Below are 26,660 nucleotides of genomic sequence, written 5' to 3' on the forward strand. Positions count from 1 at the left end.
ATATTAAGGATAATATTTTGAAGTTCTAGATTTGTTACAAAGGATATTATCATTGGAAGCATTGTGTGAGAGATGTTAGGCTTAATATAGGTGGTTGGGCAAGAATGAACAAACAAAGAAGGATGATGAAGGGTTGCAGCAAGTCAATGGTCGCTTTCAGGTTGTGTGTTTGTTTTCCAGTTTGGCTAGGTTAAGCAATTGTGCAGTGAGGCACTTGAGCAAGTAAGCTTGGTGTGCTGAAATTTATCATGCAGGTAGTGCTGATAAATTTGGAAGTTATGGAAGTGGTAAGAAGGGTGGTAGGATTTGGCATTTTGACTGTGATATCATGGAATCTAGGTTTCCTGTGGAAGAACTGAGAAGGGTTTGTGGTAAGTATTCTTTGGATGAAATTCCCAGCATATCAGGATGTAGAGGCCTAGACTCTTAGGGGATATAATCAGTACAGAAATAAGGCTAAAAGCTGAAGCTGGAAGGATGTTGCAAATTCCAGTAGAAAGATTTTGTAATGGGTAGTATATGATAATAGTGGCTGAACCATGAAGTTGCAACACAAAAAGATGATGGACAGAATGCTTGTCAAACCTTCACCTCCAGTCACAGATCTGGGTTTAATCCATTGTTATTTTGCTTGCCACACCATTCCAGTTTGGACCCAGCCATAAGCAAATCAGCCTTGACCCTGCTCCCCATGGGAACAGTCCAGTCTGAACTGCCAGGCCAGGTCCTCTCTGGACTGGAAAAAAAGCATTTTGGGACTAGTTATCACCCCTCATCAGCCAGGCTAACATGAAACCGGTGGTGTAGCAAGCCCAGGACCCACAAAAGATTGATTTGCATATGACTGGGTCCAAACTGGGGTTGCATAGTGAGCAAAAGAACAATGGATTTACCCAGATCTTTGACTGGGGGTGAGTGTTTGAAAAGTTTCAGCACTCCGTCCATCATCCTTTTGTGTTGCATAGGTCACCCTGAGTGGCTATGGTATGCCAGGACCTGGGCCCCCTGCTCACTGTGCAATTTGATTCAAGATAACCTGGCTGATGAGGGGTGATATCCTAAAACATGTCCCTGGATCCTTGTTTCCGGTCCTGGGAAGACCTGGAATGGCAGTTCGGGCTGTACTGTTCCCATGGGGAACAGGGTCAACACTGACTGCTTATGGCTGGGTCTAAACTAGGGTGGCATGGTGAGCAAAAGAACAACGGATTTAACCCAGATCTGTGACAGGGAGTCAGTGTTTGAAATGTTTCAGCAATCCGTCCATCATCCTTTTGTGTTACACCATGATGTTCTCATACCCAGCAATTGCCCTCACACACACCACTCTTGTTCCAATATTATGCAGCTGTTGAAGTAAGCTTATTGTATTCTATGCTTATAATATTTGTTTTGATATTTGTTTTATTGTTGTTGCTGTTAACAGGGATGGTATATGGCATCGGAGCGGCATGTTCTGTTTGTCATTGAATTCAATGTTTCTGGAATTTAGTGACATTTGGGCAAAAAGAGAAGAGGCTGTGCTAACCTATGCTGCACTGTGCTGGGGTCAGTAAGTAAAGGTCTTACCTCCAATGTGACTGTCACTTCTTTACAGCAATTCATGCTTTGACATGTTTGCTCATTACTATTAGGATTTGGCTGCAGTATTTTGTGCTTTTCATATCTTCACACCAGATGGACTGTTACAGTATGGCTTCATTAGTGAAAGATGCTCTTTCAGTATATATTAGAACAGTTTTATTATAATGACATTTTATTTTCACTTGACAACTTACTTATTTAATTATTTCATTTAGTATTTTCATAACAAATATAAACTTTTATTATCTGTTGCAGAATATGTTTTGTGTTTCCTCATCTCCTTAAGTCCTGCATCTAAAAGGAGCAGCCTGCTAAAATCAGAAGCTGCAAGGGCAGATGTTGAGAGCCAGGCAGCAAGTAAACACAGCATAAAACAGATTGCACCAACTGGCAGCACAGATGAGAAGTGGAAAATGGAAAGAGCGAGAGGTAGGACCAGAAAAAGAGAATTAGCAGAAGAAAATATTTACATGCTAATTTTTAGAGCTGTCAGCCTTAGGATGGTCTCAATCAATCGGGATTTTAAAAGCACGGCTAATCGCCTGGTAGGGTATCTAGGTGCTTGCAGGTCCCAGAGGCTTATTTGAACAGCCAGCTCTTCAGGGTCTTTTGGAGTTCCGGAAGTGGGGTGATGGTCCAGAGGTGTGTGGGGCAGCTGTTCCAGGTTTTTGCTGCAATGTGAGAGAGGGAGAATCCTCCAATTTGGTAGATGCGGGAAATATGGGCAAGTGAAAGGGAGGCAGAGCTTAGTCTTCTCGATGGCTGGCGGTGGTTAATGTACACTGGTCCTTGGTTGTGTAGAGTCTTGTGTGTGTGGGACAGCAGCTTGAATTGACATTTCTTGTGTACAGGGACTCAGTGGAGTTGCCTGAGGTTGGGTGTGATGTGAGCTTGTTGGGGAAGGCTGAAGATGAACCTGGCTGTAGCGTTCTGTATGGTTTGAAGTCTCTGTAGGAAGTGTGTGGCAATTCCTAGGTAGAGGGTAGTACCATAGTCCAGTCGAATGGTGATAAGGGTCTTCACCACAGTGCACCTTGTGTGTGTGTGTGTGGAGGGGTAGCCACATGTAGAGCTTACATAGCATGCACAAGGTGAGGAAGTAAGTGGAGGAGACAGCGTTGATCTGTGATTTCATGGTAAGCTTGTTGTCAGTGATGATTCCAAGATTTCTGGCATGGTCAGAGGTAGTGGGTGGGGGTCTTAGGTCTGATGGCCACCAGGAGTCGTTCCATGTGTTGCTGCTATTGCCAAAGACCAGTGCATCCGTCTTGTCTGTGTTTAGCTGCAGGCAGTTGTTCTTCATCCAGTCAATGCCGCTTGTCATGCATCTATGGAAGTTGGTTCTGGTGTTGGAGGGGTTGTCGAGTTAGAGGATGAGTTGGGTGTTGTCTGCATAGGAAATTATGTTGAGAATGTGAGATCTGAGGATCTTGTCTGGCAGGGTCATATAGAGCTGAAGAACGTGGAGTGGAAGGATGAGTCCTGGGGGCACTGCAGGTAATCTCCTTGGGTTTAAAGGTGAAATGTGGGAGGTAGGTACTCTGGGTTCTTCGAGTGAGGAAGGAGGTGATCCATCTACCTCGTCCCCTTAGATGCCGATGTGGTAGAGTGTTTCAATCAGCATGTGGTGAGATACGGCGTCAACGGCTGCCGAGAGATTGAGAAGGATCAACGCTGCTGTTTCTCCTCAGTCGAGGAGGGAACAGATGTTGTTGGTGGCTGCGATCAGGATAGATTTGTTGCTGTGATTGCTGCGGAAGCCAGATTGGTAGGTCTTGAGTAGTTGGTTCTGCTTCAGGTATGTCATGAATTGCTTGTTGAAGGTCTTTTTCAGTACCTTCGCTGGGAATGGTTGCAGGGAGATTGTCTAATAATTTTGGGATTAGCTGGGGTGAGCTGAGGGTTTTTCCATTACTAGTCTTACTTCAGCATGCTTCCAGTCATCAGGAAATGTTGCAGTGGTGCTGGAGGTGTTGAGCAGGGTGGTGAGTCCCTGGCCAATCCTTTGGTTTTTAATTTTGAAGATGTGGTGCATGAATAGGTCTGTGGGAGCTCCTGAGTGGATGGAGTTTATGGTGGAGCTGATGTCAATGGTGGAGAGGATGTTCCAGGTGGTCAGTGTGTGGTTTGTGTCAGTTACAGTGGTGGCATATCTGTCGAGGAAGTCCACAGGTCTGGGTTTGAAATTTCTGTATATGGTTGTGATCTTGTCATGGAAGTAGTGGGCGAGATTGTTATGCAGCTCCTGTGAGGGTGTGATGTTGTTTTCACTGGCAGCTGGGTTGGAGAATTCCTTCACAATGGTGAAGAGTTCCTTGGTGTTGTTGGCAGTGGTTTTGATGCGTGCAGCAAGGGATGTCTTCCTTGCTACCCTCAGCAGGCCGTGGTAGAGGTTGAGGGAGGTCTTGAAGGCTGCTCTGCGGAAGGCATCCTTGCTGGTGCGACAACTCCTCTTCAGCTGTTTGCTGTTCGTTTTGCTGTTCTGAGTTCTTGCATGTACCAGCAGGCCTCTTTGGAGGATTTTCTCTGGTTTTTGCTCTTGATGGGGATGATGCTGTTGGCACAATTGGTGTTGATGCTTTGAAGTTTTTCACTCCATGTACAAAATTAGTGGCAATAGCAGTAATGGAGATGCTTAGGGCATGTGCCCTGCTGGTCTCTGAGATTTTGTTCCACCTCAGGTGGAGTGACGGAGGTCGTCCTGGAGGTGGAGGTTCGGGGGCTGGAGATGCTGAGGTGGACGATGAAGTGGTCGGTCTATGTGAGTTCTGTGACATGGCTGTAGTTGAGGCAGTTACTGGAGGTGAAAATGGGGTCCAGCATGTGTCCTTCTGTGTGTGTCAATCTGAGGCTGCTCATACTGTTGAGGAGGACTGCGATGTTGTTGTTGTCACCAAGGAAGATGTAGTCATTGGAGTCTAAGGCTGGGCATGCAATGAAGTCTGCGATGGTGTTGCAGAACCTGGAGCGTGGGCCTTGGGGTCTGTTGTGAGGGTGCCTCCGATGGTTGTTTTGTTGTCTGTACGGAGCTTAAAGTTTAAATGTTCATGGTGTGGTGGTGTTCTCTGTGGTGGTGCATTGTATGGTCTCTATGTGGATGATGAGTGTTTCTCCTCCTGCCTTGTTGGTGCGGTCCTGGTGAGTGATTTTATATCTGTCAGGGATCTCTGTGTCAATGACTGTGGCAGATGTGGGGTTGAGCCAAGTCTTGGTGAGGAAGACAATGTTGGGTGCGGGGTGGCAATGAGGACCCATAATTTAATGACATGCTTGCATAGTGAGGGTGTGTTGAGAAGGCCACATGCGAGTTGTGTTTTTGTTCCGGTGGTGTCTGTGCTGTGTTCGGAGTGAAGCTGGTCGGTGGGCTGGTGTGTGTGTTGTGGCAGGTGAAGTGGCAGTGACTGCAGGTGAAAGACCCTAACATGGAGGACAGGTCAGCGCAGTGGCAATGTTTGTTGCAGCGTCCAGAGTTGAGGGTGAATACCTCAGTGATGGTGTATATTTGGGAGGAGGGAGAACCAGAGGTTGTGGCGTTGGGTGCGGTCCCGATATGGACGGGCCAGACAGGCTTGGCTTTAGCACACCAGCAGCACACCTGCTGCGTGCATCCGCTGTACTGTCGCGCTGCAGCCTGCATTAAGTAGGTACTGGAGAGGGTGGGGCTTCTGTTGGCGGGAAGAACAGTGAGTTAGAAAACCTGGTCGGCAAAACCCATGCAGCTACGGTGTCATTGGATCAGTCTGGAACACGCAGGAACTGAAAGACACAGGCAAGTGGCAGACTAGGTGTACAGGTGCCTACTGAACTCGTGGTACTGCAACCTGCATTAAGTACGTCTCAGGTGGATGGGGCTTCCGTTGCCAGGAAGAACAGTGAGTGGCAAAACCCAGTTGGGAAAACCCCAGTGGGAAAACACAGGCAGCTGCGGTGTCCACTCAATCAGTCTGGAACAAGCAGGAGCTAGAAGCGACAGGCAAGTAGCAGGATAGGTCTTCCCAAAAACTTTTTTCCTTCTTCCTCCATCTTTGCCTATCTTGTTTTTGCTGGCCTTAGGTCTCTGCACACTTTACCACTGCTAACCAGTAATAGAGTGAATATGCTTGCCTCAAAACATGGTTACATTAGCTCATAATTAATTGGCATATTTAATGTACTTATAAGGCCCTTGTAAAGTAGTACTATATGTACCCAGGACCTGTATATTAAATGCTACTAGTGGGCCTACAGCACTGGTTGTGCCACTGAATTAACCAGGACCCGAAAGTGACTCCAAGGGCTAGCTGGCTGGCCTCCTTACCAGAGCCTCAGGGATAGATGGCCCCAACAATCTTGAACCCAACACCTGAACTCAGCCATCTGTGAGTCATCCCTGCCAAGTTGTGCCATCCCGTCCTGTACCCTTGGAAGTGGGCCTAACATGCTCTGCTAGCCTCTGTGGATCCAGCAGACCAGACGCATCTCCTCAACTGCATGGCAGAACCTAGAGCAGAACATATGCATCGCTGCTGCTGTGTGGACTAGTTCTGTCACGAAGACATGCATCACATCACAGCCCGTCACCTCACTGAAACCACTGCTGCATGATGTATCCGAGGTGCCTAAGGTTTATGAGGGTTATATGGGCAAACCCCCCATTTATTGTCTATGGATTACACATACTTGGCACAGGCTCTCTCATCCCTTGTTGATGGCAGTCTTGATGGCCAGGCTGGACTCTTTATCACAGCCTCGCAGCTCATAGGAACCGGCACAAATTCCAATTGTATGACATATCCTTGACGCCGGACTTCACACTGCAAGCACTCATCAACAGAATCCTCAGTGACGACAGAGGACTTTGCATCGTAACCCTGCTGCATCTCAAAACCAACTCATTGTTTCGGCTTCATGACGCATCTTCACGCGGGCCCATGCAAATCTCCACAAACTAGGATTTAAGGTACTTTGTTCTGCAGGCCTAACTCGGTCCCTGTAGCTCTAACTGGGTCCCTGAAGCCAGCCCTCGCTCCTTTGTGGTCAGCCTGAACGTGTGACTTTGACCAAGTCTGGTGTGATCAGATATTCACAGGTGGCGTTCCGTGCATTTTGGCACTCTTTTTACTAAAATATTTAAATCTGCATGTCTCCTGTTCTACTGATTGGATTTTTGTTATTTTGGTCTTGTTTGATTTATTAAAATTATTCCATTATTCTAAACTGTGGTGGGATCCTTTGTGGTGTGTTTTAGCTGTGTTACTGTTTGAGGTATTGCACAAATACTTTACACATTGCCTGTAAGTTAAGCCTAAGTACACTGTCTCAAGCTATCCATGGGCTGAGAACAGGTTAATTTAGGGTTTGCATGTGACATCACCCTGAGGAGATTTGTGGTTGCTGCTTGAGAAGTGTTTCACCCCCTCAACCAGTAACACAATTTCTTACAATCACTAATCGGGTGTGAGTATCACTTCTTTTACAGCAGTCTCACTTCTTGCTCTGCCTCACCCATGTGATCAAGTTCCACAGCAGGAGGATAGTTACTCTCAAACATGCATTGAGTATTTGTCTTCATATAGGGTATTTCACAGGAGTGGGAGAACAGTCTTACTCACTGAATGTAAGTCTTATTTTTTGGAACACAATACCTATCATTGTGTGTGTCCTATGTCTAGCTGCACAGTCCCCCTCACTACTTTGAGTCAGAGGGAACGGAAAGAAACATTGAGAGAACACAGCGCAGTAAGAATCACCATCCTCATCATTGTATTAGTGCATCCTGACAAGTATGGAATTATGCAGCAACATAGGCCCAACCTGGAATGTCTCACCCTGCATAACGGATACAGACACAGAGACAGCTCAAAGGCAGCTGAAGCTCAGGCGACATGGCAGTGTTACAGAGTGAAGTGTGGTGTGGTGGAGAACTAGTTTGTGAGATGACAAAGCACCTCTAGAAAAAAGTGGGTCAGGGACAGATGAGGAATGGCAGGGATTTGGAGAACAGAAATAAACAGCCCTCAAAGCATAGTTTTTATGAGAATTAGAAAAATAAGAAGCAAAATTAGAGAGGTTTCTAAAAAGTCAAAAAGGGAAACAGAAAATTGATGATGGTACAAGCACCAAACCACAGATTATGACTGGTCAGCAGGTTGCTAAGAAGCAAAGGAAGCTGGGGTGTCAGGAAGCAACAGAGGTTGAGGAAGTGACCACCCACCACTATTACCATCAACTAGTGCTGGGCTACATCTGCAGGCCTTATTGTCAGTATTATAGTATGCCTTGTTACTGGCCGCTAATAATACATTTTTGTTTAAACCATTGTTTTACATTTATTTCGATTTCATTTAACTTGGATTATTGGGTGTTTGTATCCCTTTAGAATGGCCGTATGCAAGGCAAGGAGCCATGCTTTGTCCACCCCAATGTCTCCACATTTTAAAGAAAGATTGCTATAAAATTGTGTTGCTGACCTGCCAACTTGAATAAAATTCTTACTGTGTGAGTATAGGGGCGGAGCCTTGGAGGGAACGGGCCATGGTGCTGAGAAGTACCTAAGTGGCACTTTAGCTCCCACCATGCCCTAAGTCCTCTCCTCCAGAAAAATAGCTTGCTAAGACTGCTGCTGATGTCCTGGGGTGTTTTCACACTCACTAATGGACGTCAGAAGTTCACAGCCTCTGACAACGAGCTGAAAAACACTGACACTGCCACTAGGTGATATTGGCTCCTCACTGAGTGATCATGTGATTGTCCTCTTCCGCAATGGTATGCTGGCGGCAGTCAGCTCGGTGGTATTCGGTATTTACTGCCATCACCCCACTCTATTGCACTTCCCATAGTAGAACTATTATAACACCTTGGGACACAACTTGAGTAATAGTGCTTTATCTACAGGTAATGTGCAATGTAACGAACTGTAATGAACTGCATGATCCTGTGTAAATGTCTAGTAACATGTTGACCATTCCAAAAAATGTATCTCAGCAGTCTAAACACATCACAGCAGTACACTGTTGCAACAACACCAACTCACATTAAGGGAAGATATAGGTGACAGTCAGATGGGATGCAAAGGGAATGAATGGCATCTTGCAGCAGTCAAACAGTACAACACTAAAATGTAGTCTTGTTTAGTTCAACAGTCTTACTTGAGTGTCATTGGAAGTACTGCTGGATCAAATGTGACCTGTTGTCCACATCCTCCTCCTTTTCCTACTCCTCACTGTCCCCAGTGTCCACTGCTGCCGCAGCTGCATTGCCACCTCCCTCCTACTGCAGATAGGGTACATGCTGTCTAAAGGGCCAAATTGTGCAACATGCAGCACACAACAATGATTCCGCAGACCTTCTCAGGGGAAAAGCATAGGGATCCACCTGTCAGATGAAGCCACCTGAACCTATCCTTCAGGAGACCAAAGGTCCTTTCTACAATCCTCCTGGTACGCCCATGGGCATCATTATACCTATTTTCAGCCCCTCTTCTCGGATTCCTAACAGGGGTCATCAGCCAGGACAGGTGTGGGTAGCCGGAATCACCTGCAAGAGTAAGGGACACTCATTAGCCCAGCGCAATGGCATGGGCCATGACTCCTGAAGGCATACACTCACAAGCATTGGGTGGGGACACTGGCTCATCTATTAGCCACACTCTGAGCCTCTGTAGTTGTGCCATCAGCTGTGGTACACTTCTATTCCTCAGGACACCATGCACCGACCTTGGATACTTGGCAGTGACGTGGGAGATGTACTGGTCAGCCAGCCACACCATCTGGACATTAAGTGAGTGCAAACTCTTCTGATTCCTGTACACTTGTTCATTGGCTCTGGGGGAGACTACGGCAATATGGGTCCCATCAAGGGCCCCAATTACATGAGGAATATGTCCCATTGCATAGAATCCAGCCTCCACAGTGGGTAAGTCATCTAGCTGGGGGAATGTGATGTGGCTGCACATGTGTTTGAGCAAGGCAGACAAAACCCTTGCAAACACAATAGAGAACAGTGGCTGTGACATCCCTGCAGCCAAGCCCACTGTCACCTGGAAGGAGCCTGTTGCCAGGAAATGGAGCACTGACAGACCTGCGCAAGAGGGGGACTGCTGTGGTGCTATAGATAGCAGGTAGCAGATCAGGCTCCAATTGTGCACACAGCTCTGTGATTGTGGCCCTGTCCAGATAATAGGTGAGTATGATGTGCCAGTCCTCCAGTGTAGCCAAGTCCACAAGGGGTCTGTACACTGGTGCTTGCCTCCTCTTATTCCTCCACAGTGGTTGGCACCTAAGGGACCCAAATGTAGAAAAGGAGTGTCAACAGGAACCATGAACACACTACTGCAGTGTACACAGAGCATGTTTGTATGTTGGACACTGGAACTGTGTAGGTGAGTACATTCGACTACAATGATGCACTTATTAATCTGTACATGTTTACCAGCAGTAGAAAATGGCACCCGCCTGTCCTGTATACAGGGACAGGTGGAAGTGACCTCACACCGCTGGCATTGGTGTCATGGCGGAAGGCGGTCTGCACCACTGTGCAATTCCTTATTGGCCTACATGGCCCTCTATGGGAACCAATGATGATCAACGCCGTTGGTGACGGTGTCCACCACCGCAGAAATGACCGCCAGTTCCTATCTAATACCTTGTTTTATTCCTGACTTTCCACAGAACAACATCTCCACTTCGTATATTGCTGTGACCTGTGTCTGGAACCTGCCATGACTTGTGCTACAGGGGAAAGGGCCCCAGCCTTCACATCGGAGGAGTTGGAGTGCCTCGTGGACGGGGTCCTACTCCAGTATGGCCAGTTGTATGGGCATCCAGACCAACAAGTAAGTACACCATGGGTACGTTGCATGCGACATGAGTGCATGGAGATGTGTGTGTGTGCTGGCAGTGTGTCAGCTGGGGGGAAGGCTGGTGGCAGTGTCAATGCAGGGGTACGGGTCATGTGTGTGCCTGATGATGGGAAATGCTTTTTGTGGGCCATATGTGTGACAGGCTGGATTGTCAGTTTCATGGTGTACCGCCTTCTGTGTTTCTTCTGCAGGTCAGTGCCCAACAGAAGAAGGGATTGTGGCATGCCTTCACCAAGGACGTGCGGACCCTATGGGTCTTTAGCAGGCGGTGCACCCACTGCAGGATACAGTGGGAGGACCTGAGACGCTGGGCCCGGAAGACCACGGAGGCCCAGCTTGGGATGGCCTCCCAATGACGGAGGGGTGCCTGTTGGAACCTGACCCCTCTGATGGCCCTCATACTGGCGGTGGCCTACCCAGAGCTAGATGGGCACTTGAGGGCATTACAGCAGCCACAAGGGGGTGAGTACTGTGTGTATGTCATCCATCTCTGTTGGCTAGCATAGGGTTTGGGTGCAGGGTACTAGTCAGTGGATGCTGCCCCAATATTCCACTTCAGATATTGCTGCGTGGTCCAGCTCGGGATAATAGGGTGTAAAGCATGTATTAGATAGATTGATAGGTGGCTTGCCATGTCAGGCAGGGCTTAGCTGGTCCTAGTTGATGTGTGGCTGGCAGGGCTTGGCTCCTTCCTGTGGTGGTACTTAGTCAATGGTATGACAGTGTGGTCCATACTGCCCTTCCTCAGTCTCAGTGTGTGACAGTGCTGTGTCTGCCATTTATGCTGTTGGATGCTGAGATTGACCCTGTGCTCCCTTTCTCTCTCCCCCCTCTCTCCTTTTGTCATCCTGTCCATATGTACATTAGCATCATCTATCACGGGGCACCGGCAAGTGAAGGAGCTGCAGCCCACGGGACCCAGGAGGGGAGCACCACAAAGGGGAGAAGCTGATACCACTGACTCTGATTCATCCTCTGGTGGGAACTCCCTGGTCATGGAGGATCCCTCTAGGACCACCCCGGCTACAGGTTCTACCTCTACCCCGGTACCAGCACCGCCCTCCCAGTAGCCCCCAACCGAATTACCTGTGCCTGCTCACCCAGGAGGGTGGTCATTACCTTCGCCCCGGCATCTCAGACCTTCCCTTAGTCAGCTCTGCTAGCCTCAGTGGGGAGGCTATTGACCTCCTGAGATCCATCTCTGTAGGGTAGTCAACCATTGTGAATGCCATCCAGGGGCCGGCATCCCAGATGCAGCAATGATTGGCGGCCCTACAGAGATCATTTAAGGCTCTGGCCTCTTCACTGATGGCAGCCAGTGTCCCTATTTTATCCATTCCCCCGCCAACTACTATTACCCAGTCCCAGTCCCAGTCCCAGTCTCCTCACCCCCAACCCATCCCACTCATACATTCAGACAAGCATGCACTCAAAACAACACACAAGACTCGCACAAACACAAGCAGCACACTTCAGTCCACAAGCACTCACACAACCAACACAGAGATGGACTCACAACATCATCCACTGCCTCTACTGTGTCCCCCTCCTCCTTCTCCCTCACAGTCACATCCTCACTCACACTTGCATGCACTGCATCAACAGTCCCAGATCCTGCCACCTGCACAGCCTTGCCCACAGTCACCACAACAGCAGACCTGCAGACATGCACCTCACACACCACATGCGCAGTCATCACCACCACCACCACATGCAGCACATCCACCTCACTTGCAAACACCACCAAAACATCCATCCACAACTCATGTTTGTGCTCCCCCACTCTGTCTGCCCCCTCCAGTAACACACACACGATTGCACTCAGACCCCCAACAGCCATCCACCTCACACACGCACACTGTCCATGCACCTGCACCCAAGTTCAGCACACCTCCTCTTCCAACACTCCCTCTACCTCCACTCCCATCCCTCCTCCCACATCCTGTCCCATTGTCCCTAAGAAGCTTTTCCTTACCAGCCTTGACCTCTGCCCTTTCCCTCCCCTGTCCTATCCATAAAAAGGAAGGACCCACCACCCCAGGCCAGTACCTTAGGCACCCAGTCCAACACAGCTCCACCCCAAAGTCTCCAGCTGGCACTATGGGGCACATGAGTGCGAAGCCGGACCCCCACAACATGGACACTCCTCCCCTCCCAAATGGAGGGCTAAGGTGCCGCCCCCCTCCCAAACAGACTAGCAAGACCATGGGACCACCTTCAAAACCTAGGGCCAAGGAGGCCCCAATGAAGTCCCTGCCCAAGGAGGCACCCCAGACATCCAAGGCCAAGGAGGGCCCCCAAACATCCAGGGACAGGGAGTCCCCCAGACATCCAAGGAGACCCCCCCGACATTCAAGGCCAAGGAGGCTCCCCAGAAATTAAAGGCAAAGGAAGCCCCCCCCAGTCATCCAAGGCCAAAGAGACGCCCCCAGAAATCAAAGGCCAAGGAGCCCCCCCAGAAATCAAAGGTCAAGGATGAGCCCCAGAAATCCCTGGAGAAGGAGGAGCCCCAGAAATCCCTGGACAAGGAGTATCTTCAGAAATCCCTGGAGAAGGAGGACCACAATATAGTGGCCATGGAGCAGCATACGGAACCAGAGGCCAAGGAGCAGCATCCGGGACCAGAGGCCAAGGGGCACCATTATTAACCATTGGGCAGCCAGCCCCCTCCTCCTCCTGTGGGCATGAAGCCCCCTCTAGAACCAGTGGACTGGCAGCCCCCTCCTCATCCTGTGGGTAGGAAGCCCCCTCCTCATCCTGTGGGCAGGAAGCCCCCTCCAGAACCAGTGGGCAGCCAGCCCACTCCTTATCCTGTGGGCAGCCAGCCCCTTCCTCATCCTGTGGGCAGAAAGCCCCCTCCTCATCCTGTGGGCAGGAAGCCCCCTCCTCATCCTATGGTCAGCCAGCCCTCTCCTCATCCTATGGGCAGAAAGCCCCCGTCTCATCATGTGGACAGGAAACCCCCTCCAGAACCAGTGGGCAGCCGGCCCCCTCCTCATCCTGTGGGGAGGAAGCCCCCTCCAGAACCAGTGGGCAGCCAGCCCCCTCCTCATCCTGTGGGCACCCAGCCCCCCTCTTCATCCTATTGGCAGGAAGCCCCCTCCAGAACCAGTGGGCTAGGAGCCCCCACTCATTGAGTTGCCACCCCACCCACAACATCCCCCCATCCCCTGAGGTGCCTGCCCATTTCCAACATGATGCCCCTGAACAGTGGAGTCCCGATGTTGTCAGGAGTGAAGTTGGGGCTTGGACTTTGTCCTGTGGGCATTAGTGACTTTGGACTGGCCTTTGGGCCTGCGCTTCTTTATTTCTGCATTTGTGCATGTTTTTGCATTCATACAACTGGAATACAGTATTTGGAACTGTGTATGTGTCCTGATTTTATTTACTTTGGGGTTCTGTTGCTGTTTATTCTTATGCATGTGTTTCTGGGTGTGTGTATGGTGTATTGTGCATGCGTGTGTCACTCTCCCCCCCTCCCTTGTGCGCTAGGCGGCTGTACTCACCGTCATCATCTTCGTCTGCGTTGGTGCGCCAAGACGGCCATGGCGTGGTACAGCATTAGGAATACTTGCTGGTTCTGGTTCCATGGCAGCCGCGGACTCCTGTGTGTCCCTGGGGGTGAGTGACTCATTTTAAGTGATGTGTTTCTGCCAGGCTTTTGGTGTTGTTGCTACCGCACCGGAAATCTTGGCGGTGTGCTATGTCATAATATGTTGGGCGGATCCTTGTCTTCCACCTGCCTGCAAGTGGCTACCGCTGTGTTTTGGTGTTTGTACTGTACTGGCAGTTGCTGTGGTACATTGGCTGTCTATGGGAGGGATCACCGCCATGGTCATAATTTGGCGGTTATTACTGCCAGCCTGTTGCCGGTGTTACCACCACATTAACCCTGTCGGTCAGAAGACCGCCAGGGTCATAATGACCACGATAGTGTGTAACTAAGTGGCACCGTGTGAGTTGGCAGTTCTGGTATTGTTATGAAATGTAAACAACCTAGTGTGTGAGCAGTAAAACTTTTATTCAGCATCAAAAGATGCTAACACTATTGTTCTAAACTGCAAAGTATTTGGAAGGGAGTGTGTGGGAGGTTGAGTGGAAGAATGCTGTCTCACAACTTAAACTGAGATGAGGTCAACTTCAGTTGACATTGCACTCAAGATGCAAACACATTGAAGTTTTACCAAAACAGCATTGATGTCCCCATTTGATGGACTGGAGAAAGATTTTATTTGCTGCATAAACAAAATTGTGTCACAACATATGGGAGTATGCCTAAATTACCCACAGTACCTGGGCTTCAAACATTCAAAAACATAAACATGGTACCCTCTCTCTCTATCTCTCTCTTTCTCTCTCCCTGTATATATATATATATATACATATATATATATATATACACATATATATATATATATATATATATATATATATATATATATATATATATATATATATATGGTGTTCTAAAACTTTTTTTCCCACACAATTTTCCATAGGGATTTTGAACATAACTACAGCCCAAACCACTTAATGGAATTACACCAAATTTAGTAGGAACGTAGTTCTTGGTCCTTAAAGCACCCGTTTTTGCTATTTGGTGTAAATCCATTCAGTGGTTTTTGAGCTATTAAAAGAAAACCAAATTTGTACATATAGACTTGCGAACACTTGACAAATCCTCCCGATCTCATGCCAAGATTTCATTGACTGCCAACACTTCAACCAGGAAGTGTTGGCAGCTATTTTGGGAGTCAGACGAGTCCCAAACAAAAAGATAAAAAATAAAGAAATGAGGCAGGGTAGGAATACCCTAACTCCCTAGCCCTGGTGCATGGGTCCCCCTTGGGCACCGCCAAGACAAAAAATATATATTTTTACACTTTTGCTGTGAAATCATGGCAGATTTGTGAATGTGAGGCAAAAGGCAAAGAAAACAACAGCAGGCTCCCACGCTTGTTATCAAAAAAGCCGCAGGGTGGGCCAAGTCCCAGGGGAATGCCCATATGGAGAAAAATAAAGGAGGGGGATGCACAGGGCCTCCCCCGGGGACCACCACCTCACCTGGGCTTTCTTGTTATGAAGGAGGGGGCTGTGTGGACTCCCTCCATTGGGCTCCTTGAGCCCTGGGGACCACCACCTTCCTGGGCATTAATTAACAAAAGGAGAGGGGCTGCGCGGACCTCCTTCTAGGGCTTAAATATGCACCGGAACCAGCACCTCCGCTGAGCTTACTAATTATTGATGCAGGGGCAGTGCGGACCACTGCTTGTCCAGGGCAACATGCATTATTTAATGTGGGAGGGGGGCTGCAAGACCCTCTTTCTGGGCCACATAGGGACCATCATCCCCATGCACAAGTGAGGGGGTACTGTGCGGCCCCCCTACTGGAGTCATCAATGGCCCTGGGGGCCACCACCCCTCAGGGCTGGCTCCTGCTATCTCTTAAGGTACCCAACCTTAGGAGAAATCTTTTTGCGTTCACTTGGTGGGAGCTGCAAACACTAACTCTGCTTCTAGCAAGCAGGAGCTGTCAAACTGCTCCTGACTGCTGGAAGCAGTTTTCAAGTTTCCCTGCACGCTACTATGCGAGCAGGGAAACAGATGAAACGATCGCTCCCACACAAAGGGAGCTGAATTTCCAGGAGTTCGGTGATTATAAAGGGTTGGATGCAGTGCCTGGCCGCAGGCCATGTGCTGCTGTAGTTTGATTAACTTAAAGTAATTCAAACTACCTACCATTAAAAAAACATAAAAAATCACTGAAAAAAAATAAAGGTTACAGGGACTTTATAGCTAGGTTCACATTTTGCTCGTACAAAAACATAGAAATTCAGCATTTATAGTTATGGTTAGCTCAAGTAACTATAACTTGTGCTCTAATGTAACTATAACATTATAACTAAAACTCACGCCCTCACCATGTACTGATAATTACCCCACATATTACATCACTCATGACTCTTTGATAACATCATTCCCTGCCTTCAATTATCTGAGTCTGTGCCACTGACCTCTGCCTACAGTATTCTAATGAACAACTAGATTTATAACATTCTATATTTATGGCAAAAGTGTGGGTCACCTGAGATCATCTTGATGCAACCATAACTGTAATAGTTAAAGCATTTCCTTTACAAATTATAAAAATGAGAGAGTCTTAGTCCCATAAAAAATTAAACTAAAATGAGGACATATTTTCTGAGTTCCACCAAGATACCGTTCAGATGTGCCACACTTTTGGCATGAATTCAGAATGTTATCACTCTAGTTAATCATTAGAACACTGCAGTAAAGCTGCTGATCGCCAGGGAGTTAGCTGGCAGTCTGCTGCTGGTGTTGAAAGTGTATGTTTCAATCTGCATATCACAAGGTTTTAGTCACATTGAAGAGGAAGATATTTGAGAACTCATTAAAAATATGTCCTAATTTTTCTTTCTACAGCACTAACCATAATTGCTATGACAAAATGTACCCCCACACGTGGTTCCTTTCTAAAGTAAGTGTTTTAAGTTTTAACAGTATGCTTCAATCAAGATGGCTTCAGGTGTGCCACACTTTTGTCATAAGTATTTGTTCTTTAGAATACTGTGGGAGGTTTCAGTAGAACACAGACTGCTCCTGTTGGAAGTACATGCTTTACTGAGAATGTTAGACTTGCTGGAGCATTTCAGGTATGCTCTAAATGAGGTCTATGGATCGTTTCACCCTAGCAGAAGGGGTGAAGGCAAAGTCAATAATACATTCAATCACCATGTAAATTACAGTATGACCAATTTGGCAACACAAGAGAAACCCAAGTCAAAAATAAAGCTAAAGCACTGATTAGAAACTCAGACTCAGGTTGATATAGACAGTTCCCAAGACAAATCTCTAAAGATCCAGAATCACCATTGGATGCCCAATTCTTGGGAACAACCAAAGTTTATCTAACATCCAACTGGCTAAAAGCTCTATCAGTGCAATTTAAAACAGAAGCTCCAGAGCCTGGTGCTCAGAAAATAAATGCTGATCAATTCTTCTAACTATTTGCATACATCTCAATTTGCATTTAGCTCTCTAAATCAGGTGGTGATGCCTCAAAGGTACAAAGTGCAATTTCTCCTAGTGCTGGGCTACAAGACATGGGGACAAAAAGTTAAAAGGGAATAAAAAAACAAAAAGAATTTGGAAAAACAACATCTGGGACAGGACAAAGCTAACTAAAGTTGGCGAAAAGTAAGTAAAATGGGAAGGTGTCAGCATGTAAGAAGCTCGGTCAAGAGTCTTCTCATGGGTCAAAAGAAAAATCTAAATATTCTGACTTCAGCATTAGCGAAGGTGCAGAGCAAGGGCAAAGAGATTTGTACCTCACAAGGTCCAAAGGAATCTAGAACACGAATGGTGCTAATCCAACTGGGAAACAGTATACTAAAGTCCAAAGTCAAAGATGATTTGTTCATCCATCACAACACATGAATCAGAAGGTATAATTGTCCAATCATAGTCCATCATATGAAAGTCATTTGAAACATCAGGAACGATTTCCATTACCAATGTGGGAAAGGCATCCATCTTCCGCACCTATACAATTTAAAACCATTGTATATCATCCATTTCCACAGTTCCTTGATGTACTGAATTCAAGGTTACTTTCCCAAATTCTCTGTGTGTAAAACAATAGGACACCAATTTCCAAACTAACATTCTATGGGAATAAAATCTGAAAGAAACGACATGTTAGCAAGAACGACTAAACATTATGGCACACATGCTAGGAAACAGGGCCTACCAGGCCTTGCACAGGCTAACTAAAGTAAATTAAAATGGCACGTTCATTTATGTTAAGCAAGGCACATATAACATTCAAAAGTATGAATTCATCATTTATAAGCTTGTTCAGTGTTCATGTTACAATGAATTAAAAAAAAAAATACTTTGTTAATACATTTCAGTAGCTATAATGGGGAACTATATTTTCAACATTAACATGTAACATTTAAAACATTTTCTTTTAAAAATTAATTATCCTTTCAGTGAAATCTATTTGTTAACATCATGGGCAAACACATAAAATTGAATTTATTGATAATACTTGAATTTTATGGGAATACCGCATCACATTAGATCACAGTTCTACAGTCAATACACTAATGTGGGCTTTCAGTGCACCACTTTACAGTTGACGTTTTAGAACGTCAAGCAATATAATGCAAATATGGTCACATATAGATGATTATTGTGACGTCAAAGTAGCACTAATATTTCAGCTACATGAATCCCCCCACTGATGGCAAATCTAACCATCATATCAGATTACAATCTCTCATAGCAATGAGACAGATCAAAATCTCTGAGGTCGTACCAGGTAAGATCTTCTCAACTCCTCTATTTGATATCACTGTAAGAGATACTCTATCTATTCTCAAGCTCAAACTCTTCTTTTCTTCTTCCCCTGCGTTCTTCACTTTCAATTTCTTGTATAGCCTGAAAGAACCAAACACAACTAAGGCACAAAAAGCTATTATCAGCATAGGTCTCAATATCCTGCCAATAATTCCACTGCTTAGGTTTCCAAACCACTTTCCAACTGACAAAAAATTATTTCCATAGGACCTGTTGCCTCTAACTTTCAAAAAATCCTCTTTCAGGTCAGTCATGTTCTTAATGTACTTTCTCAGCTCCTTACTGTTATCTGTTATAAAAGTGCAACATTGTTGAACTTTCAGCATCCTGCAAACTGTGCCCTGTTTCGCAAGAAAGATGTCTAATGCTAGAAGATTTTGCAAACCATTTCTGTGTCAATTGACAAGAAGGTACCTGCTGTATCTGTAGACACCTAATCTACAATAGTTGGTAAATTCCTTATCTTCAGATCATTTAGGATCGCTCCTACAGATAGAATAATTGCACTAAAGATATCTCCTACACTCTCTGAAGCAATGGCAATTCTCTTGGCTCTGGTATTTGACTTCTTGTCCCACACACGATCATCAAAGTGTTCCACATAATAAATCTTCAGAAAAATTACTCCTAAATAACATGTACTAAACAATTGTTTTGGCAATCTAAAATAACCATTCTTTCCACAAATAAAATAAACTCCTGGAATTGCTGGATCTTGTCCATTAAATATGAATGTCCAAACATTCTTAAACAAAAACATATATGAGCACTCACTTACCCCTTCAAACCTTGTGCCCGTTTTCTATCTGGGTCTATAGACACAAAGTTTCACCACATGTTGCCAATCTAAAGTCAAGGCAGCTTGACTTCCTGCTGTTGAATGGGCTTCTTCTTTTCCCCAGTTTTGTACAACTTCTCCTATTTCTGTCTTTGCTTTCATTGCTTTTCTTTTGTCCTCAATTCATTCTAAAAACTCCCTTTCTACTGAGGTAAGAATACAGGTCAAATTATTCCGATGGACATAAACTGTACCAAATGTCAATGGGGGCTCAAAGAAACCTCCCACTGTGACAATTCAATATTTTTAGCTTTGGCAATACTGCTTAAGTGTTTCATGATGGGAACAATTGAGAAAACTAGGGCCATCATTACGACTTTGGTGGTCTTTTTTTTAAAGACCGCTGAAGCTGCTGCAGCCAGAAGACCACCAGTGTTGGCAGTCTGCTGGGTGCCACATTAGGAGTTGTGCGGTCTGACGAGTTGAAAAGGCGGGTTCACTGCCAGCACCACCATGCCAGCAAGACTCTGTCCGCCGTATTACGAGCTGTAATATGGTTTGGTGGAGTCTTGCTGGTGTGGTGGTTCTGGTGGTACAAAACCACCAGGGTACATCCCCTCCCGTACGACCAGCTCCCCTATAAGGTAAGGTGATCGACCAAAAGAGGTGCAGGGGAGGACTGTTGGGTGCATGTGTGTGGTGTGTATGTGTGCGAATGAGGGTGTATGAGTGCGTATTTGTGAGAGAGTGAGTTGGGGTGTCTGTGTGCAAGTCTGCGAGTGAGTGGGGTGAATGTGTGCAAGTGTGCGGATGCGGAGGAAGAGTGTGTTAATGTAGGCATGCTTGGAGGGGGTTGGGGTGTGCATGCATGCGGAGGAGGTGTGAATGGATGTGGATTGGGGTAGGGTGTGAGCGATTGTGGATGGGGAGGAGGGGAGGTGTTTGTTGGTGCATATGTGCGTGTGCATATGTTTGTGTAAGTGGACGGGGGGTGGGTGCGTGTTTGTGTGAGTGAATGGGGGAGAGTGGGTGAGTTTATGTAAGCAATGCAGGGGGAGAATGGGTGGAGGTGTTTGGATGGATGTGTATGGCTGGGGGGTGTATAGAAGTGTGTGGATGGATGGGGGTGTATGTAAGTGTGTGGACGGGTGAGGGGGTACATGGAGGCGTAGGGACATGTGTACATGTGTGTGCTAGCAACAGGAACGAGGATTCCTGTCACTGAGTGCATCACCACCAGGATTTTCATGGCGGGGTGACTGCCACGGAAAGCCTGGAAGTTTGCAGCTTCGTAATCCGGCTGGCAGGCTGGGGCCTGCTGCCAGGCTGGAGGTGCTCACCGCCGGTTGCGTCGGTACAAGCACAGGCGGGCCAGGCGGTTTTGTGGCGGTTTGGCCTCTGCCAAACCCTACAACTTGTAGTGCGGTGGTCTTTATCGCCGGATCCCCGGCGGTAAGACCGCCACAGAGAGGCTGGCAGTCTGATGACTGCCAGCCTGGTAATGAGGGCCTAAGTCTTAGTTTGAATGGAAATACTCTTGCTGATACAAAACAGTTAGCAACAGGCTTCAAGAAATTACATAAGTCAAGGGATACTATGATATATGATTCTCTCGCTAACTAAAGAAGGCACTGTGTACACATATAGCAATTTTGAATGTCTATGGTATCAACATAGTCATAAAGTAACTTAGAAAGATCTCCTCTAGAACCATCTGCATGTAATGTCTTGTCATTTAGGCCCATATTTATACTTTTTTTGCACCACATTTTTGTCATTTTTTTTCGCAAAAGCGGTACAAACTTACAAAATCCAATTATATTTTGTAAGTTTGCGCTGTTTTTGCGTCACAAAATGACGCAAATGTGGCACAAAAAAGGTATAAATATGAGCCTTAGTGTATGCATTCTATATTCTGAGGATATTGTGGAACTCGGGCACTGGTTGATCTAGCATTCCCTAATTTAGGTGGGGTAGGTAAGCTTAATCAAATAACACATAGCCTTCTGGCACTCTGGGGTCCAAATCACCTTTTTGGGCTCTTTCTTTGATGTATGTTCTGTCAGGTGAGCCACAATGGTACCATAGTTCGTAAAAATCCCTCTATAATACCCAGTCAGGCCAAGAAAGGCTCTGACCTGTATCTGGGTATTAGACGCCTCCCAATCCAGGATGGTCTGAATCTTGGGCTGGAAATGATGTACATGGCCTCCACCAACAGGATGGCCCACGTACACCACTGTACTCTGCCCTATTTGGTATTTGCTGGCCTTGATAGTCAGACTTGCTTGTTTTAGAGCCTGAAGGACTTCCTTCAGGTGGAACAGGTATTCTCTAATGTGGAACTGAATACAGCTATATCATCAATAGAAGCTGCAATAAAAGATTCCAACCCAGACAGGACTCTGTTGACCATCCTTTGGCAGGTGGCAGGGGCAGTTTTCAAACCAAAGGGCATCATTTTGAATCAAAGGTTGCCCTTTGGAGTGGAAAATACTGACATCTCCTTTGCTCCTGGAGTTAGGCCATCTGCCACGACTATGAGGTCAGATCGAATGTACTCAGGTACTTTGCAGCTCTAAACCTAATGAGCTCATCAGCTCTAGGTATGCGGTGAGCTTCAGTCTTGGTGACTGCATTCAAACCTCTGTAGTGCATACAGAATCTTAATTCCTTTGTCCTCCTTGGGGATTAGGCTTGAGTACCAGTACCACTGGTCTGGCCCATGGACTATCAGAGGGCTCAATTACCCCTATCTCCAGCACCTTGGCTACCTCAGCCTTAATGCTGGTTCTGGCCTGGTCAGACAACCTGTACAGCTTGTTCTTGACAGGTAGGCTTTCACCAGTATCAATATTTTATCTGCAGTTATTTTGCTGCTGGTCTGTCAGCTCAGGAGAGAGTAGAACTCCCTCCACTGACCCGTCTTGCACATTGGTGGAAAGCAGATCTGGCAGAGGATAACTCGCCTCCTCTCCTCCTTCATCTGTGAAAATCAGCATGGTCATGTCTGCCCTGGCTTGGTAGGGTTTCAGTCTATTGGCATGCAGGATCCGTTTGGGATTTCTGGGGGTGCCAAAGTCCACCAAGTAGGTGACCTCATCCATTTTCTCCAACATTGAGTAGGGCCCATTCCATCTCACCTGGAGGACCCTGGGAGTCACAGGATCCAGCACCTACACCAGTTGTCCTGGATGGTATAAAGGCATAGTAGCCCTCTGGTCATGCCAGACCTTCATGAGCTCTTGGCTGGCCTCCAGGTTGCTGCTTGCTTTGCTCATGTACTCTGCCATGTGAGACCCAGGCCTACTACATTCTGCCTGGCTTACTTAAGAGGCTTCTCCCAGGACTCTCTCACCAAACACAATGGCCCTCTTACAGGGTGCCCAAACAGTAACTCATAGGGGCTACAGCCAACCCCTTTCTGAGGTACCTCCCTATATGCAAACAGCAGGCATGAGAGGAGAACATACCATCTACCTCTGAGTATATCAGACAAACCCAGAATCATGCCCTTTAGGGTCTTATTGAATTTTGAATTTTCCACCAGACCAATTGTATGGGAATGATGTGGGGTGGTGAACTTAGACGTAACACCACATTCATCCCACGTCGCCTTCAGATAGGCAGACATAAAGTTTGTGCCCCTATCTAAGACCACCTTGTTTGGGAAACCTACTCTAGTGAAAATGCAAAGTAGGGCCCTAGCCACTGTGGGAGTAGAGACTGTTCTGAGGGGTATTGCTTCTGGATATCTGGTGGCATGGTCCACTACCACCAAACTATGGGGGTTATTCTAACTTTGGAGGAGTGTTAATCCGTCCCAAAAGTGACGGTAAAGTGACTGATATACCACCAGCCGTATTACGAGTTCCATAGGATATAATGGACTCGTAATACGGCTGGTGGTAAATCCGTCACTTTTCCGTCACTTTTGGGACGGATTAATACCTCCTCCAAAGTTAGAATAACCCCCTATATCTGTTGCCTGAGGCAGTTGGAGGGTCCAGGGGACCACCAATGCTGAACCACACCCTCTCATAGGGACTCCCAACCACTGGCAGTGGTATTAACGGAGCCTTTGCATTGCCCTTGTCTTGCCACAGGCCTGACAGGTGACACAGGAGCTACAGAACCTGACTTTAGCAGACATGTTGGGCCAATAGAAATGGATGACCAGCCTATTCCAGATCTTGGTACCCAGATGTCCTGCCAAGGGGATGTCAAAGCTCAGAGTGAGGAAGAATTTTCTATACTTCTACGGGATGACCACTCTCCTGGTTGCCCCTGGTTTGAGGTCCTTTGCCTACCAGTAGACTTTGGAACCCACTGACATCACCCTGTTCTTGACTGGAGACAGCCTGAGTGGGACACTCTCCTTGTGCCTGACACAACTCCTCTCTGGTGGATCCACCTGCTCCTTGAAACTCTGCCAAGTCGGACAGTTTTGCAGGAGTTTTTGTCCCTACCTCAGAAGTCGGAACCTCGCCCTTATGGTTACATTCCTCCTGCACCTCAGAGTTCTTTGGGCTTGTTCACCAGACCCGGTGCCCTTTATCTTCCTTCTGGAGGTTTGGCCCATTGTTCCAGGGTCCAAGTGTCCAGCACAGTGCAGTCTGTGACCTGGTCACAGCAGATACCCACTGAGGGAGGTTAAGCATCTACACATGAACCTTCCTTTCCACCTCTGATGATTCAGAAGCTTCAAGATCATTTCCCAGTAAACACTCAACTGGGAGGGCAGGAGACACAACTACCTTCTTAGAGCCTGTCATACCTCCCCATTCCAAGCTCATTATTGCCATGGGATGGAGCTTGGCTCCGCTGTCTGCATATGTTACCTGGTGAAATACACTAGGTGGGATCTCCTCTGGAGAAACCAGTTTCTCTGTTACCATAGTCTCATTGGCACCCGTATCTCTCAACCTCAGTCCTATTGCCTTCAGGCTTCTACCTGTACTTCGCCATGCTTGGAGGTAAGACGGCCAGGGATGCAACTTCCACTCCACCTATGGGGGAGGCATATACTGAGGTTATCTTTGTACATCTATTTCACACGTCAGGGCCAAATTTGTCCCTCACACCTACACTAGCAATCCCATGGGACAGTGGTATTTTCTTTGTGCAGACAGCATCTCTTCTTTTGTGTCCTGCCCGCAAGCAGCCAAAACACTTCCCTGCCTTTGAAGGGTCAAAGTATTTACCTGCCTTTGCAGGATCAAAGTTCTTTCCCTGATACCTCCTCCCCTTGGAAGTGGACTGGCTCGGCAACCCCCTCCCCTCCTTGTGTAGGTGTTTGTGGATCTTTAGAGGACTCTTTTGCTTTTTTATCTTGGTTACACAGGGCTTTTCCCTGTGAGGGGAACTGCCGTCCTTTCTTTTGATCATCCCCTTGATGTTCCTTAGAAACCCTAGTTTTAACCCACTCATTAGCTGTCTCGCCCAGTTCCCTAGGACTAGACAACTTAGAGTCAACCAGATACTGGGTTAACTTCTCTAAGGTACAGTTACTCAAGTGCTCATAGCCCCTCATAGGTACTTACCTTGTTATCCTGTATCCAGCCTTCTAGTGCCTTAACTAAGATGTCTACAAAGTCACCCCAGGACTGGGTACTGACCTTCAGGATGTCCCTGAAATTCATTATGTACTGATCTGAGGTGAGACCAAACTTCATGGTCAGACACTGTTTTATGTAGGAGTAAGACTCTGCCTCTTCCCCTTCTATGGTGAAGAAACTATCCCTCCCAGCTACTAGAATCCACTCCCAAAAGTGTCAACCCCAATATTGTGAGATAAACTTCTTCATTCTAACTGCCCTCTCAAATGCTGTTAGTCATTTATAAATGGCATCTTGGTACTTGGGAACAATTCCCTTGGGCAGCCTTAGGTCAAACCCAACACCCCTAGACATCTCTCCCTCTTCTTCCCTGCCACCATTTCTTCTTTCCTTATGTGCCCATGTCATCTTGGCTAGGGCCAACGTCTCTGCCTCTACAGCTATATAAGCTAACTGGGCCTCAAGTTTTCTCTCCCAAGGGGACAGTTCTGCATCTCTTGTGGGGGATGCTCTCTGCCACTATCTCTAGTAGGGCACTGGTTACTTTATTAGTGAACAGGCATTCAGATTCCTCAACAATGAAAATGGAGGGGTCCTCCTCCCCCTTCCCTTCCATCTCTGAAGCTTCCTCTCTGGTTTCCAGCTGTGACCCATTCCAGGCTTCAAAAAACTTCACCAGTTCTGTCTTCCTAGTTTTGATAGATGCATATAATCCCCTTGCCCTACACAATCCCCTAAGCAGCATTACAGTGAGTATGGGTAGTCTAAGCAGAACCAGCTCTATAGTATCCCTAGGTTTTGGGTCACACACAAAAACTTTGCAAAAATTACATCAGTAATTTAGATAAGTCAAAATTGATTTAATTAAAAATTAGTCCAAATTTAAAAATTTAAAAATAATTTTTGCTCTAGGTCACTTTAGAGGATTTTTAAAGATCTTCACTTAAATGCTGTATTGTGATAGCAAGCACAGTTACTAGTTCCCACAATTGTGCACCAATTCTTGAAAAGTGGTCTATTAGTAGGTGTAGGTAAGTAATGACAGATAGTAATAACACTACAATCACAAATAGGGTCCAGTCCAGGTCTCAATAAATGAATCCTTGCTCAACCTTTGGCAGCTTGGCTTATGAGCAGTCAAGTTTAACTTCGGAGACAGGTGTGTAAAGCATTTAATATCATCAAAACAGTAATTAATAAGACACAACTAACAATTAAAATCCAACATCAATTTGTAAGAATAGGAAATATTTTTATCTTTAAAGTGACACCAAAACAACAATGTAGGAAACTAGAGGCATGAATTTGTAAAGATTAAGGCGGTCATTCTGACCGCGGCGGGCGGCGGTAGCCGCCCGCCATGCGGTCACCGCCATTTGGCCGCTCCGCGGTCAAAAGTCCGCGGAGGCCATTCTGGCTTTCCCGCTGGGCCGGCGGGCGCCTGCCAAAGGAGCGCCCGCCGGCCCAGCGGGAAAGGCCGTGCAACAATGAAGCCGGCTCCGAATGGAGCCGGCGG

This window comes from Pleurodeles waltl, chromosome 3_1 (assembly GCF_031143425.1).
Source record: "Pleurodeles waltl isolate 20211129_DDA chromosome 3_1, aPleWal1.hap1.20221129, whole genome shotgun sequence".
Taxonomy (NCBI): domain Eukaryota; kingdom Metazoa; phylum Chordata; class Amphibia; order Caudata; family Salamandridae; genus Pleurodeles; species Pleurodeles waltl.